Source organism: Molossus molossus, unplaced genomic scaffold (assembly GCF_014108415.1).
Source record: "Molossus molossus isolate mMolMol1 unplaced genomic scaffold, mMolMol1.p scaffold_m16_p_21, whole genome shotgun sequence".
NCBI lineage: Eukaryota > Metazoa > Chordata > Mammalia > Chiroptera > Molossidae > Molossus > Molossus molossus.
Genome location: NW_023425357.1, coordinates 43,073,566 through 43,087,894, shown reverse-complemented (window position 1 = coordinate 43,087,894; position 14,329 = coordinate 43,073,566). Strand labels below are relative to the sequence as shown.

The window sequence follows — 14,329 nt, the reverse complement described above, 5'->3', positions numbered from 1 at the left end:
TAGCATAAGAGTCTGGCAGCAGCTAGGCAGCCATCACATCATGGAACAGTCTCTCCTCCACCGACTCCAATGCTCAGCTCTTTCATTAGTTTTTCTTTTTTTCCTCCCTGCCTTTTTAAAGTTTCTTTGGATAGATTTGAAGGAAGAAGGAACGGTAAATGCATGTTTTCAGTCTACCATCTTGAGCTGAAGTCTGGGCTAGGCTTTTTACTGGTATAATTGCTAATCTTTGTAATAATCCTGCAGGGTTATTCTACATTCTACAGGTGATGAAACAGACTCAGAGAAGACTCAGGCAGGACTAGTTCAGAGAGAAGCTTGGAGACCCTATGGGAAGATAGGGAGGTCGGGGGTAGCTAAAGTGAAAAATAAGCAGACTGGTTACAAGTGACCTTGAAGGGGTAAAACTTGAGCAGAGGAAACACCAAGGAAGCAGATGTGAGGTCAAGGAAAAAAAGAGCTTTCTCATGGCAGAGTTTCCTGGAGCAGTAAAGTGCTGTGTCAGAGGCTGGCATATCATGGATTGTGTTCCTGTGTTGCCTACGAAAGGCAATGGAGACCTCCTACAGGCTGTGACAGACTGTGCACCTGCTCAGGACATATTCCAGCTTGGATGGAGACCAGAGCTGGGCTTGGTGGGAAAGGAACGGAGCCCAGGTTCCAGGACGAGGAAGGAAGTTCCTCATGTGAACTGCAGGGGGCGCTTCAGGCCCAGAAGCAGCTGAGGCAGGAGTACCTTGAGCCCTTGGGAATTGTAGGAGGGTTGAGGAGGTTGTTCCTGCCACAGTCTGGCTGAGTTTGGGGCCCAAACATCCCAGAAAGGGCCTAGACTCCTCAGACACAAATGCTAGGATGATAAATCAAGACAAGCGTCCCAGGAGCCAATGAAGCCATAGGTATCAAAGACCTTATATGTAAACCACCCAGATTCACAGGGCATTCGGCTTTTAAAATAATCTGGCAATGCATATCACTGAACCACAGAAATGTTTCGTCCCATTTGACCCAATAGTTTCCCTTCTGGAAATCTATTTTAAGGAATTCACCACAAATTCAGGGGGGTGGGGGGAGCCTCACTCACAAAAAGATTCACTTCAGTACTATTTATGATTGTGAAAAACTGGAAACAACCTCTAGTCTAAGTCTATAAAGTTGTTCAAGTGAGCTGTGGTCTGTGCACATGATAAGCTATGACAAAGCCACTAAAAATGCACAGGAAATGATTATGGTAAAATCTTAAACAAATTATAGGCTACAAATGAGTTATACAGTAAATTTTTTCAAAAGAGAAGCCACATAGAATACAAAATGTGAAAATGAAATATACTAAAATGTTAACAATGGTTGTGTTCAAATCATAGGTATTTTTCTTTCTATTTTTTGGAATTTTCCAAATTTTACTGACATAGCCTTTATTAAAATAAATAAATACTGCTTGAAAAGAAAAAAATATGTATACTTTGAGCCAGAAATTCTCCTTTAAAAAATGTTGTCTCCTAAGGAAAAAATCATGAATTAACCCACACAAAAGCCTCTAAGATGTTTATCACAGTATGAATTATAATAGTGGAGATTTGGAAACAACAAAAAAGTCCCAGAGTAGGGGATTGGTTAAATAGACTGTGAAATGAATCTATTAAAATAAAATTGTAGAAGTGAAACGAATTTCAGGGACTGATATTTATAATCTGATAAATATTGGAAAAGGTCATTTATAAATCAGTGGGTATTATAGCCTTCTATTTTTATATTTGAAAGGATTATTTTGTATATTTTTAATTTTCCAAAAATTTATACAATAAAGAAAGAAGAGGGGGAGGGAGCTAGAACCGGGCACTTTTGAATCTGAGGCACACATGACCTGAATTGTCCAATTTACTTTTGAAGACAAGGAAAGGACAGAATACTTGAAATTGAATCCATCTTGGAAAATTTTGGCCATGTGACTACAATAGGCTAGATGGTGGTTTCCCTCCCCTCCATGCCCAGCCTCACCATCCACTTCCCCTGGCCAAGGGCTCTCGCTTTCTCAGATTTCAGGCCCCAGACACCTCTGTCAAGGAGGCAGGGCCAGCCCTGACTATCCGCTTCGCCAGACAACGAACCACAGGTCCACAGCTGCACGTTGGTGACAAGGCAGGGGCTGGAGAGCAGGCATTCTTGTTCTGGCTCTCTTCCCTACTTGTCTGAGTTGCTAAAAATCATCTTGGAGCTGTTCTAGGATAAGGTAAAACAGGGTTTCTCAACCTCAGCACTGTGGATGAAAAGGGGGTTCTATGGAAAGTAACTTCCCAGGATGATCTGATCATAAATTCCTAACTGGGCAGGTCATGTTGAGTAGCCATACCCCAGGCACATAACGTCTTTAGTAGAAGGCTTATCTTTGCCTTAAGCAAGCCCTGTCCATTGTTTCTGTACATCTAGGGTAACACACCTTTGAAATGCCCCCCTACCCCAACTCTTCCTTCTAAAGAGTGACCACCTTAAAGAGAGCACATAATCTTAGCTATTTTGTAATCTGATCCCTGCCTTGCTTTCTTTCACCTTCTTGGAACCTTCCTTACATTTGCTCCTTAATAAAAGAAACTTCAAACTGTTGTTCTAGGAAGCATTTCTTTCAGTCTGTTGAGGTCTTGCTTCCAGGCATATCCTCCATTTGGTTCAAATAAATTTGTGTAAAAATTCTCTACAGGTTTGGACATTTCTTACACCAATGGCACTTTTGACGTTTGGGGCAGACAATCCTGTCTGGAGAAGTTATCCTGTGCACTGCAGGATGTTTAACAGCATCCTTGGCCTCTACCTATCACGTGCCAGTAGCATCACTACAGCCCCCAAAACTACTTCCAGACATTGCCAAATGTCCCCCAGGGGGTAAAATCGCTCATGGCTGAGAATCCCTGAAATAAGGTGAAGTGTGAGAGAGAACTTTGATGCTAGGTAAAGCTGCCCCAGGGTCATTCCTAGAAGGGATGCAGTCTGGCCCCAGACCTGAGCAGGGTGGGGCTAATAAGGAAGGGAGCAAGCGAAGAGAGAATAGTTTATGTAAAAAGGCATGGGTGCTACCACTCTATGCATTCTCCTAGCTGCACTTATTTTACTATGTCTTGATATTTTATTAAATAACTCTGCTTCCTGGGCAAATCACTTACTCTCTCTGAGCCTCAGTTTCCTCACCTACAAAATGGGTTAATACAGACTACCATAAAGGTAATTGGAAGGAGTCAATGAGATAATATGTGAAGTGTTTAGCTCCAGATGGTGCTCAGTATGGTGCCTAGTACACAGTAAGTGCCCAGCAAGTGGTAGACGTTAACCACGTTAGCTACTAGCAGTCACCTGGTCGACCCATGTGAAACCTGGGGCACAAAGTTAGGAGAGACTCCCTTGAGTTCACAAAGCTAATTATTGGAAGAGCTGGAACTGGAAATCATGGGGTTCCTAGATCAGTGCCCCTTCTCCTACTTCCACTGCCCCGGTGAATAGAATTGCTCATTCAATATTCATTTTATGAATAAATCCAGACCCCTCCAAGAAATGACTTTATTTGCAGATAAGCATATTTGCAAACTCTTTTTGTCCACTACTGTTTACCCAGGCTTTTAAACTCCTTGCCAATTGTTCAGTCCCAGGCTAGTAAATCAGGAAACCTTTTGATGGTAACACAACAGTCTTAATCCTGCACTAGACCAATTTCAACTAGGGTGGGACTTGCTGGACTCTGCTTTTTTCTGAGATCATTTGGGGATCAGTCTATTAGCTGGTGTGACTCTGAGTGATCGCTGCCTACCTGGTCCCGCCTCCGGGCCCCAATCTAAATGAAAAGAGAAACAGTGTCTGTGTACTCCCTTCTCCCAGAGCGCACTAGGATTGGGTGTAGGATCCAGGGTGAGGACTGATGGCTGTGAATTAGCTGGTCCAACCTGACACCTGCAGTCCTGTGTCAGTCGGAGGCAGCTGCAATTCAGGGGACACAAAGCTGAGGCCAACAATGGAGCAGGGTGTCAGGTAGAAGCTATGGGGATCCCAGGCTCCCTGCAGAATTCTAATTTGATGCCGCCTCCAGGGCTCAGACTCACTTGTAAATGATTAAGAGCCAACATGGTTAGGGCCCTGCTCTGACAGCTTTCCAAGTGCCATGTCATTTAAGCCCCTGGCAAACCTATAAGGTAGGAACTACTAGTATTCCCATTTAGGAATAATAAATGAAACCCTTGAGCAACCCAAGGCATAGAAATGTTAATCAACTTGCTAGTAACTTACCACATTACTAGTAAGTGGAGAGTCAGACTGTGAACCCAGCCAGCTTGTCTTGAGAGCCATTCATTCATTCATTCATTCATTCATTCAATAAATGTGTCCTGAATGTCTCAGTGTACAGGACAGCACTCTAGGTGCTTCAGATGTGTCTGTGAACAAAGGCAATGATTCCTTATAAGATCTGGTGCTTATGTTCTAGCAGGAAAGACAGACACACATACACTTTACAAATGAAGTATTTAGTTTATCAGAAGGTGTTTTATGCTATGAAAAAAAAAAAAAGACAGAGCAAGATATGAGGGTCAGGAGTCTTGGAGGTTTCAGATGTGTGTTGCAATTTTAAATAGAGTGATCATGGTGGGCTTCACGGAGACAGTAAGATTTGAGCAAAGACATAGAAGCAAAGAAAGAAGGGAAGAGAATCACAGGCAGAGGGAACAAAGTACTTTTAGGTTGTGAGAATTAACAAGAAGTCAGAGGGGAATAAAGGTGGGGATGAGGAGGACCCTCTGGAGCAATACACCTATATGAAATGCCCTTCAGAGGTCATGGAAGCTGAGAACTGAAGGATGAGGGGCCCAGCCGTGTGAAGAATGGGGGGGGGGGCGGGTATTTCAGAAGGATGTTGTGGTTTTCAGACTCCTCAAGATCCTGGTTACCCTAGGGTGTGTGGGTTAGAGTATTAGGGTTCTCCACAGAAACAGAACCAGTAATTATATGGATCTTGATATGAGATACAGGGTGGTGTAAAATGAGTTTACAGTTGTTCGTATGGAAAATAATACAATAATTAATAAATAATAATACAAGAATAAACTGTTTTGAGCACTCACCACTGTAAAGCTACTTTTGCCTCACCGTGTGTGTGCGTGCGCGCGCGCGCCTGTATTAGCATGTATTCTAGATTTATTACAGGATTTGGCTCACATGCTTGTGGAGGCCAGGCCCCACCGTCCTCCACCTGCAAGCTGGAGAACCCTGACAGCAGGTGGTGTCATTCGGTCGGGGTTGGAACGGGAGAACCAGGAGGCGCCACTGTCGCCGGGAGAAGATGGAGGTGGCAGCTCCTGCAGAGAGGAAATTCGCCCTCCCTCAGCCTAGGCGGGCCCTCAACAGACTGGCTGTCACCCAGCCGCACTGGGGAGGCAATCTTTACCCAGACCAGCAATTCCAGTGCTAATCTCTTCTGGAAACATTCTCACCGACAGGGGCAGAAACGCTGTTTACCGGCTCTCTGGGCATCCCGCAGCCCAGTCAAATCACCCACACGGTGGGGCCCGGGGCGGGGGGTTCTGCTCCGCCAGCCCTGAAGCCCGGCTCGAGGACGCGGCCCCAGCCGTGCACACCGAGGCGTGCACCCGGGTGAGGAGTATCCTCCCCTGTGCACCCGGTGAGAAGTAGGGTGGCTGCACACCGGGAGGAGAGTGGGGAGCTCCGCGCGGGGGAGGGGGAGGGCCGCCGCCGCAATGCGCGCTTCCACCGGAACCTGCGAGCCCAGATGGAGTCAGGGCGCCGCGGGCTGTGCATGCGCGCCCCCGCCCGGGGCTATAAAAACCGCATCATCTGCTGCTACTAGAGCATCCAGTTGTCAGAAGCCAGTCACCCTCTCCTGCGGCATCTTTGCTCGACATGGACCCTGAGACCTGCCCCTGTCCTACTGGTGAGCCCCCCAACCCCATGCTGCGGCCCAGCGGCCCCCTCACTTGTAAAGAATCCCATGCCCTATGGCTTTGGTCAAGGACATTTGGCGGAAGAGACCTTTATTTCCTATTTTGAACCTCGTGAAGGGTAGGCATGGCTATATCCCAAAGGGCACTGAGGTTTGGTATCCCACCTCCTCCCTTTAGGCCTGGCCCCACCCAACCCATTCCGGTGATTTCTCCTTCTCTAGGTGGTTCCTGCACCTGTGCTGACTCCTGCAAATGCGAGGGATGCAAATGCACCTCCTGCAAGAAAAGTGAGTGTGCGGACCCCTCTGCCCTGCTCCCTCTGCTCCCCCAGTCTGTCCACGCAACATGGAGAGACCCTTAGGCCCCCTGTTCCAATGCTTCTGACTCTTGCTGGGACAGAAGCACCTGGGGAGGCCTTAAGATACAATTGCCCTGGCCCCACCCTCAGTGATTGATCCACTAGACCTGGGCAAGATGTTTTGGAAATTCCTGGAAGATTCTAATTAGCAGCTGGAACTGAGAACTATTACCCTGGTCCAACCCTTCCCCTTAAAACAACCAGTGCCTGGGGAAGCCATTGGTGAGGGTTTTAGCTCTGGAGTTCTTGTCCCTTGGTCCCCTCTCAGGCCTTTGTGGATTCCCCTCAATTTGACCTTCCTCAGATCTCCAGAGCCAGAAGCAGTGTAATGTGCATGGGGACTAGGTGGTGGGAGGAAAGCTCCCTCTTTCCATGGTGTGTAAGACTAGGGGCAGATGATCCCATAGGTCTCCTGGACCCCCACGCCTGTACCATCTCTGCTCCAAATTTATCTTTCAAAACTCTCCTCAGGGCCATTTACCCTGTGATGCTTTTTCCTTAAGGCCCAGCACTCCCCCAGCCTGGGCCTGACCCTACCATCCTGGACTCCCCTGTGTTACCAAAGGGAACTGGGCCTCTGGCCAGCTGGTAGAGTGTGGGTTCTTGACTTCCTTAAGGAAAGATTTTACGACCCAAGTCTAGGTGCTTTTGAGAGTGTGTTTATTAAAGCTGGGGACAGTGAAGCAGGAAGGGCCTCGGAGAGAAGAAGCAACAGGAGAGTCAAGGCAGGGCAGCTGGCGGCTCACTGGGAGTCAGAGAAGAGGAGCCTTGAGAACGGTCCAGGGGATTTGCCCACAATGAGCCGCTGCCCACTGCTCCTCTGGTTGCAGGTCCATGGGGACCCTCAGAGGTTAGGAGAAAGAGAATCCACTCACAAAGGAGATTTGAGTGGACATAACCCAAGGAGGGTCACACTGGCTTCTTTGTCTTGAGGGGTTTTATCTGCTTTCCAAAGGTGGGGCTTTTAGGAGAGGTCTCGGGGGAGATCTTAATAGTCCTCGGTTTTTCCAGGTGTGCCCTCTCAGGGTCATGATCTCCACTGATTGGCCAGTGCCAGGGCAGGGGGGTCATTAGTCACTGCCGCTTGGTGTTGCTGCTTTTCTGGGCCTGGAGCTGAAATTGAAACGAGGTCTAGATGCTATCTCTAAGGAGGAAAAGTCAGGGGAGGGTCTGAACCACATAACCAGTGATATGCCAGGGGAGGAAAGGCCACCATGGGTGAGGCCTGGCACGTTTTGCTTGTTGCTAGGCACCCACGGCTTTCCTCCCTCAGTGACCCGTATGTAACTGTAAAGTGCTCAGCCAGTTTGTTCAGCTATCTGTCTCAGTTTCCTCATTCCACTTGCCAAGGAATTTTCCTAGCTTCTTACCATCCTGCCTCACCTGCACTTACCTAAGGGGCTGGGGGCTAGTTGCTAGGTACCCCTCCCCTACAGGCAGCTGACACACCCTAGATGCTGAGTCAAACCAGGTGTGAGACTAGGAAGGGACAACGACCAACCTCCTGGCACCCCTCCTTTCCCTTCTCCCCTTTGATGGGAACAGATGTTGAGGGAGGCCATCAGACTGGCTGCCCCCTGTTTTATCTGCAGGCTGCTGCTCCTGCTGCCCCGCGGAGTGCGAGAAATGCGCCAAGGATTGTGTGTGCAAAGGTGGAGAGGGGGCAGAGGCTGAGGCTCAGAAGTGCAGCTGCTGCCAGTAAGATGAGGACCTGCCCCTCCTCGAACTATTGTAAATACTGCTGGGTGGTCCAGTGCCACCTCTCCCTGTGGGGAGGCTCAGCTGTGTGTCTATGATCCCTGCTAGCTACTGGCAAGTGACAATAAATTCTGTGAATGGCATAAGCCAAAGACTGGTCTCTTCTTAAAGGGGAAGGATGTGGCAGGGGGTAGGGTGAGGGGAGGGGATGCCTAACCTGAGGTGCCCAGTTGAAAAGTGAAACGTTGAGACTTGGCTGCAGTTCTATGGGGCTGAGATGGAGTGCGGAGTACATCCTCCCCACCCTCAGATGGCCCTTGAACCTCCTGCTAAGTCAAGACCAACTCTGAGGAAAGAGAGGAGACCAGACCCACATAGGTTTGTCTCCTCACCTCTCTCAACCTCACTTCATTTGTACAATGGGGTTGGGGGGAATTAAAACCAGTCCAGCCCCAAAGGATTGTAGTTTCTGGAATTTTCTAGTTGCTCCTACAAAGCTGTCTGTTTCCAGAGTCATTAAAGAAAGTCCAGGAGGCCCCAGGGCCTGTCTTGGCAACTGTCAGCTGAGTTTCCAGGGTCACAGACCTGAATAGCCTGTCTCCCTGAAACAGAGTGTTTAGCTCCTTTTTAAGTCTTCTCCTTTGGCAATTTGTCTCAGCTCCTTCTTTGTTCACAGGGAAGCAGGGCAATATGAGCTTTCATCCACAGGGGTTGTGATCCTTGGTAAACAAGACATCCAGCTCCACCTGGGTTGGCTGAGAAGGAAGAAATAGAATCTGGAGAGAAAGGTTTTCCAGTAGGAAGACGCAATGCTGTAAACACATTAGTTTTCCTCCAAGTTAGTTTTTCAGAACAGTCCATTCAAAAGTCCACCAGGGCCCTGGCCGGTTTAGCTCAGAGGTTAGAGCATCAGCCCACGGACCAGAAAGTTCCAGGTTTGGTTCCTGCTAAGGGCACGTATTTCGGTTGCAGTTTGTCCCCAGTCCCGGCCCCGGTTGGGGTCATGTGAGTGGCAACCAGTCGATGTGAGATGTTTCTCTCTTCCTCCCTCTCTCCTCTTGCTCAATCTGAAGATGAATGCAAAAATGTCCTCGGGTGAGGATAAAAAAAGTCCACCAGGATTTGTTTTTAACCTAACAGGCTGAGTTTAGAAAAAGAGTGCAAGAAAAGCCAAGCCAGTTTTGTAAAGAAACGACAAAAAAGTCTTGCTCTAACTTGCTAGCACTGCTTGTTCTAAAGCTCTAGGATGTGGTGTTGGCTCAGGAATAGATCGATTGGACAGAGAGTCCAAAACAGCCGCCTGACTACCCCCCCACCCCTCCATTTCACCCCACCACCCCACCACCACCACAACCACCATCCACCACAGTAAAAAGTTAAAAAAGAAAAAGAAAACAACAGACGCCTGTGTGGCTGGAAGATGTAGATGATCAAGTCAGTGGCAAAAGGATTCACTAGCCAGTGGAAAGTGTTGGAATAGTTGGTCACCCTTTTGTATATCATATGAAAAAAATCAAGAAGCAAAGCTCTAAAAGAATTTGGAAGAGGAGGATAGGAGAATGTTACTGTGGGGTGGAGATAATTCTTTTATTTTTATTTTATTTTTTTATAGTTTTATTTTTATTTATTTATTTTTTTTATCCTCACCCGAGGACATTTTTCCATTTTTTGTACAGATAGAGAGGAAGGGAGAGAGAGACAGAAACATCGACGTGAAGGGACACATCGAGTGGCTGCCACCCACACGACCAACCAGGGCCGGGGACAAACTGCAACCGAAGTACATGCCCTTAGCGGGAACCGAACCCGGGCCTCTCTGAACCGCAGGCCGACGCTCTACCCGCTGAGCCAAACCGGCCAGGGCGGAGATAATTCTTTTAAATAAGACACATAAAAGAAAAGATTAATAAACTTGAGATTACCTTGTGCTCATTCCCCTTAAGTACATTACCTTACTTGAGCCTTAAACTCTAGAAGATTAGTATGATTACTATAGATAGCCCTTTTATAAATGGGGCAATAGGGTAATTTGCATGAGGTCTGTTAAAAAATAAACTGAGACATAATAAAAATGTTAAGTTTATTTGAGCAAAAATCCATTAGAATTGGGCAGCTAGAAAGGAGCTCCAAGGAGCTGCACAAAATGAAAGACTTTCATAGGCAGAAAAGAGCAGGAGCAAGGACATTATAATAGGCTAAAACAAAACAAACCAAAAAAGTGGGTTGGTTATTGCCAAGTGACTTTCCCTTAGGGGGTGGCGGGGGTCAAACAGGCAGATTACCTAACTAGTGGGGCTCAGGTGATTCCTGATTGAATGGTTTAAGACCCCATTTCTGGGAGAGCCAAAACTATAATTAAGTCATTGATGAAGCCTGAGTGACTCCATTTTGGGCCTGTTGCTCGTTTTTAACAGATCACATAGCTAGAATGTGGTAAAGCCAGGATTTGAACCCAGACTGTCTGACTAAAGTCTAGGCCTTTAAACCTAGCCATGCTTGTTTTCTCTCTTCTGGCTTGCCTTATGTTACGAAAAAAAAAATATTTTAAAAAGCTAAAATCACTTTATACTTTTTTAAATGGGGGTCTTTGTACAGCTGGGCTGCCATAACAAAATATCACAGATTGGGTAGCTCATAAAAAATAGAAATTCATTTCTTATAGTTCTGGAAACTAGAAGTCTGAAATTAGAGTGCAAGCACGGTCAGAGGAAGGCCCTCCTCTAGGCTGAAGACTTACTCTGTCCTCACATGGTGGGAGGGACTAGGGAGCTCTGTGAGGTCTCTTTCATTAGGGCACTAACCCCATTTGTGAGAGCTCCACCCTGATGGCCTAAGCATCTTCCAAAGGCCCCAGGGGACACAAACATTCAGAACATAGCAGATGCCTGCTTATCAAAAACAAACAAACAAAAAAAAACAGAAAATAAGTGTTGGCAAGGATGTGAACTTGGGAACTTTGTGAAATGATGCAGCCACTCCCCAAACAGTATGGGGGTTCCTCAAAAAAATTAAAAATAGAATTACCATATCATCCAGCAATTCCACTTAGGGTACATACCCCAAAGAATTGAAAGCAAGTTCTCAGAGAGATATTTGTACACTCATGTTCATAGCAGCATTATTCACAACAGCCAAAAGGTAGAAGCAATCTAGGCATCCATTGACCAATGACTGGATACAAAATATGATCTATACCATGAGCTGGGCACTGTGCCAGGTGCCAGAGCTAGGATAATGAACACGACAGACACAGCCCACAGCCTTTGGGGAGAGGTACAGATTAAACAAAAAGCCGTACACATTGGCTATTGTCCCGGGCACCAAAAGGTTGCTGTTTCAGTTCCCAGTCAGGGCATATGCCAGGCTTGCAGGCTCGATCCCAGGAGGGGGCGTGCAGGAAGCAGCTGATCTATATTCACTCTCATACCAAACTTTCTCTCCGTCTCCCTTCTTCTCTCTCTAAAAAGCAATAAAGCCCGGCCAGTGTGGCTCAGTGGTTGAATGTCGAACCATGCACCAAGAGGTCGCTGGTTTCATTCCCAGTCAGGGCACATGCCCAGGTTGTGGACCCAATCCCCAGTGGGGGGCATGCAGTAGGCGGCCAGTTGATGTTCTCTCTCATCGATGTTTCTATATCTCTCTCTCCCTCTCCCTTCCTCTCTCTCTAAAAAGTAAAAAAATAAATAAAATAAAATAAAATAAAATATTTGAAAAGCCATACATAGCATTAGCTGCCCAGAGAGGCTGTGTAGCAGAGTGGCTAAGTGTACTAGCTCCGGAGCTAGACCGTCTGATTTGGCCCCTTACTGGCAAGTGGCTTTGAGCAATATTGCTTGACTTCTCTGAACCTCAGTTTCCCCTCTGTAAAATATGGATCATAATAGTCCCTATCTTATAGGGCTGTCAGAAGGATTAGGTGAATTCACACATGTGCTTACTGAGTTCCTGGCACAGGACATGGGCTTTGTAAGTTGAGCTGTTTAACTACTAGTAACTGTCATTGTCATAAGGGCTACAGAGAGGGGGTGCATTTACTGGTAATGGAAGGATTCAGCCTATTTTGGGGTCCAGGAAGGCTATTCTAAGGAAATGACCTTTAAACTGAGACTCAACAGAAGGGGAAGAGAAGGATGGGGAGAGTATTCTGGGCAAAGAGCCTGAAGTCAGACGACATACCATTGCCTTTACCCATGTAAATGGACTTTCAAGGTGGCCCTTAGTGATCCTGACCTCTGCTATCCATGCCCTAGTGTAACCCTTCCCCTTGAATGTGGCTTGGACCTAGTGATTTCTTCAACAAATAGAGCACTGCAAAGTGATGAGAGGCACTTCTGGGATTAGGTTACAAGCGACCGTGTCTTCTGTCTTGCTCACACTCTGTTGTTGGACTCTCTCTTGCCCTCTTGCCTGCTCACCATCAACTTGTGAGATGCTCTCTGCAGAGGCCCACGTGGTAAGGAACTGAGGGAGGCCTCTGGCCAACAACCTGGGAGGAAGCCAAGCCTCAGTGCGATGCCCACATGGACCCAAATTGTGCCAACAGCCACACGAGGGGGCTTGGAAGCAGATCATGTCCCACCCAGGTCATTCTTGCCATGACTGTAGTCCTGACTGACACCTGGCTTGTTGTGTGAGGGCCTGAGGGCCCACCTAAGCCTTATCTGGATTCCTGACCCACCGAAAATACATGAGTGTTGTCTTAGCTGCTCAGTTTTGGGGTGTTTGTTGTGCAACAATCAATAACTAATGCACCCCCTAAATTATGGCAAGGTCAGTAGGAGGAAGAATAATTAAGATCAGACAGATGATACCTGTGATGGAGACCAGAGAATCACACTCTTCTCCGAGGAAGAAAGGGCCTAACTTGTTTCTATTCCTATTACATACGTTACATTACTAATACTGGAATCCACCACCTCTGTTTTTATTGCTGTGGTGATGGGGTTATTTCTCAAGATGGTCCCCTCCAGTTGTAGCCAGCTCTAATGGCAAGAAGGGCCTTTCCAACCCAGAGCAAAATCTTTATTCCTGCAGCCCACACCCACTGGCCTGGTTCTGCCCTTGGACCACAGAGTACAAACCTAATTTTCTCTTTTCAGTGTGGCATAAATATGTAAGTGTAGAGTCAAAAAGTCCTGGGTTCAAATCCCAGAGCTGTCACTTATAGCTGTGAGATCCTGAGCAGGCCATGTAACTCTTCAGTGCCTCATCTGTAAATGGAGATAACAGCGTCTGCCTGGAGGGCTGTGCTGAAGTCTCGGGGAAATAAACTCAGAATGTCCTTAGCACAAGGCCTGGTGCATAGTAGGTGCTAAATATTATTCCCCATGACTACTGTTGCAGCTTAGAGATGGCTGCAAATTCATCAACTCCTTCCATCAAGACAGGGTGTCTTCATTCTTTCCCCTTGAATCTGGGCAGGCTCTGTGACTTCTTAACCAACAGAACGTATTTAAAGTGACCTGTGCTAGTGTCAGAGCCCAGGACTCAAGAAACTCACAGCTACCACTCCTATGCTTGGGGCTCTCACCTTTGGGGCTCTGAGCTGAATGTAAGGAGCATAATTGCCCTGAGGCCACCATGCTGAAGAGGCCACATGTGGGAGTTCTGGTCGATAGTTGCAGCTGAGCCCAGCTCTCCAGCCATTCCTGCCAGATATGGACTAAAGCTGTCTTAGATCCTCCAGACCGGCCCATCCACCTACTGAATGCCACCAAATGACCTCAGTCAATGACATATGAAACAAAAGAGTGCCCTAAATGAGCCCTGTTGGAATTCCTGACCCACAAAACCAGGAGAGACAGTAAAATGATTGTTGTTTTAAGCTTCTAAGTTTGGAGTAATTTGTTGCATAGCCACAGATAATTGGAGAAACCATGGTTGAAATATTTCAAGGTAACTATTTTTTTCCAGATTGAACCAGCCCACCCCTCTTGGCTGTTGCTCACATGATGGGGTTTCGAGTCTTAGGACTATTGTGATCAATAGTCTTCTGGAGGGTGGAAGCCCAATGATGAACACAGCCCTCAGGGTGGTCTGCCCAATTGTGCCAGTTAGGAATCTGTCCAGAATGATTTAACAAGAGGAAATGATTGACTCATAATGCCTTCAGGCATGGCTGGATCCAGATGCTCCAGCGGTGTTGTCATGCTCCATTTCCTTTGTGATGACTTTAGGTTTTCTCATGGGGATAAAAAGGCTTTAGAAATTCAACTTCACATTCTCTCAGGTTCATCTGGAAAGAGTAACTGCCATCTTCCCAGTATTCCCAGCAAAAGTTTCACTGACTCTTTGGTTTGTGGCTAGGTGACCCAATCAGAGCCAATGACTGTGGCCAAGGAGG

At 46.9% G+C, this 14,329-nt stretch overlaps 1 long non-coding RNA gene across 1 annotated transcript; it reads left to right on the top strand.

Annotated features, from left to right (window-relative positions):
- The first annotated feature begins 5,380 nt into the window (after positions 1–5,380).
- Positions 5,381–8,122, top strand: LOC118639159. The gene is made up of 3 exons (XR_004961151.1): positions 5,381–5,920; positions 6,152–6,217; positions 7,881–8,122. It is a non-coding gene; the product is annotated as an uncharacterized LOC118639159 (long non-coding RNA).
- Positions 8,123–14,329: the final 6,207 nt, after the last annotated feature.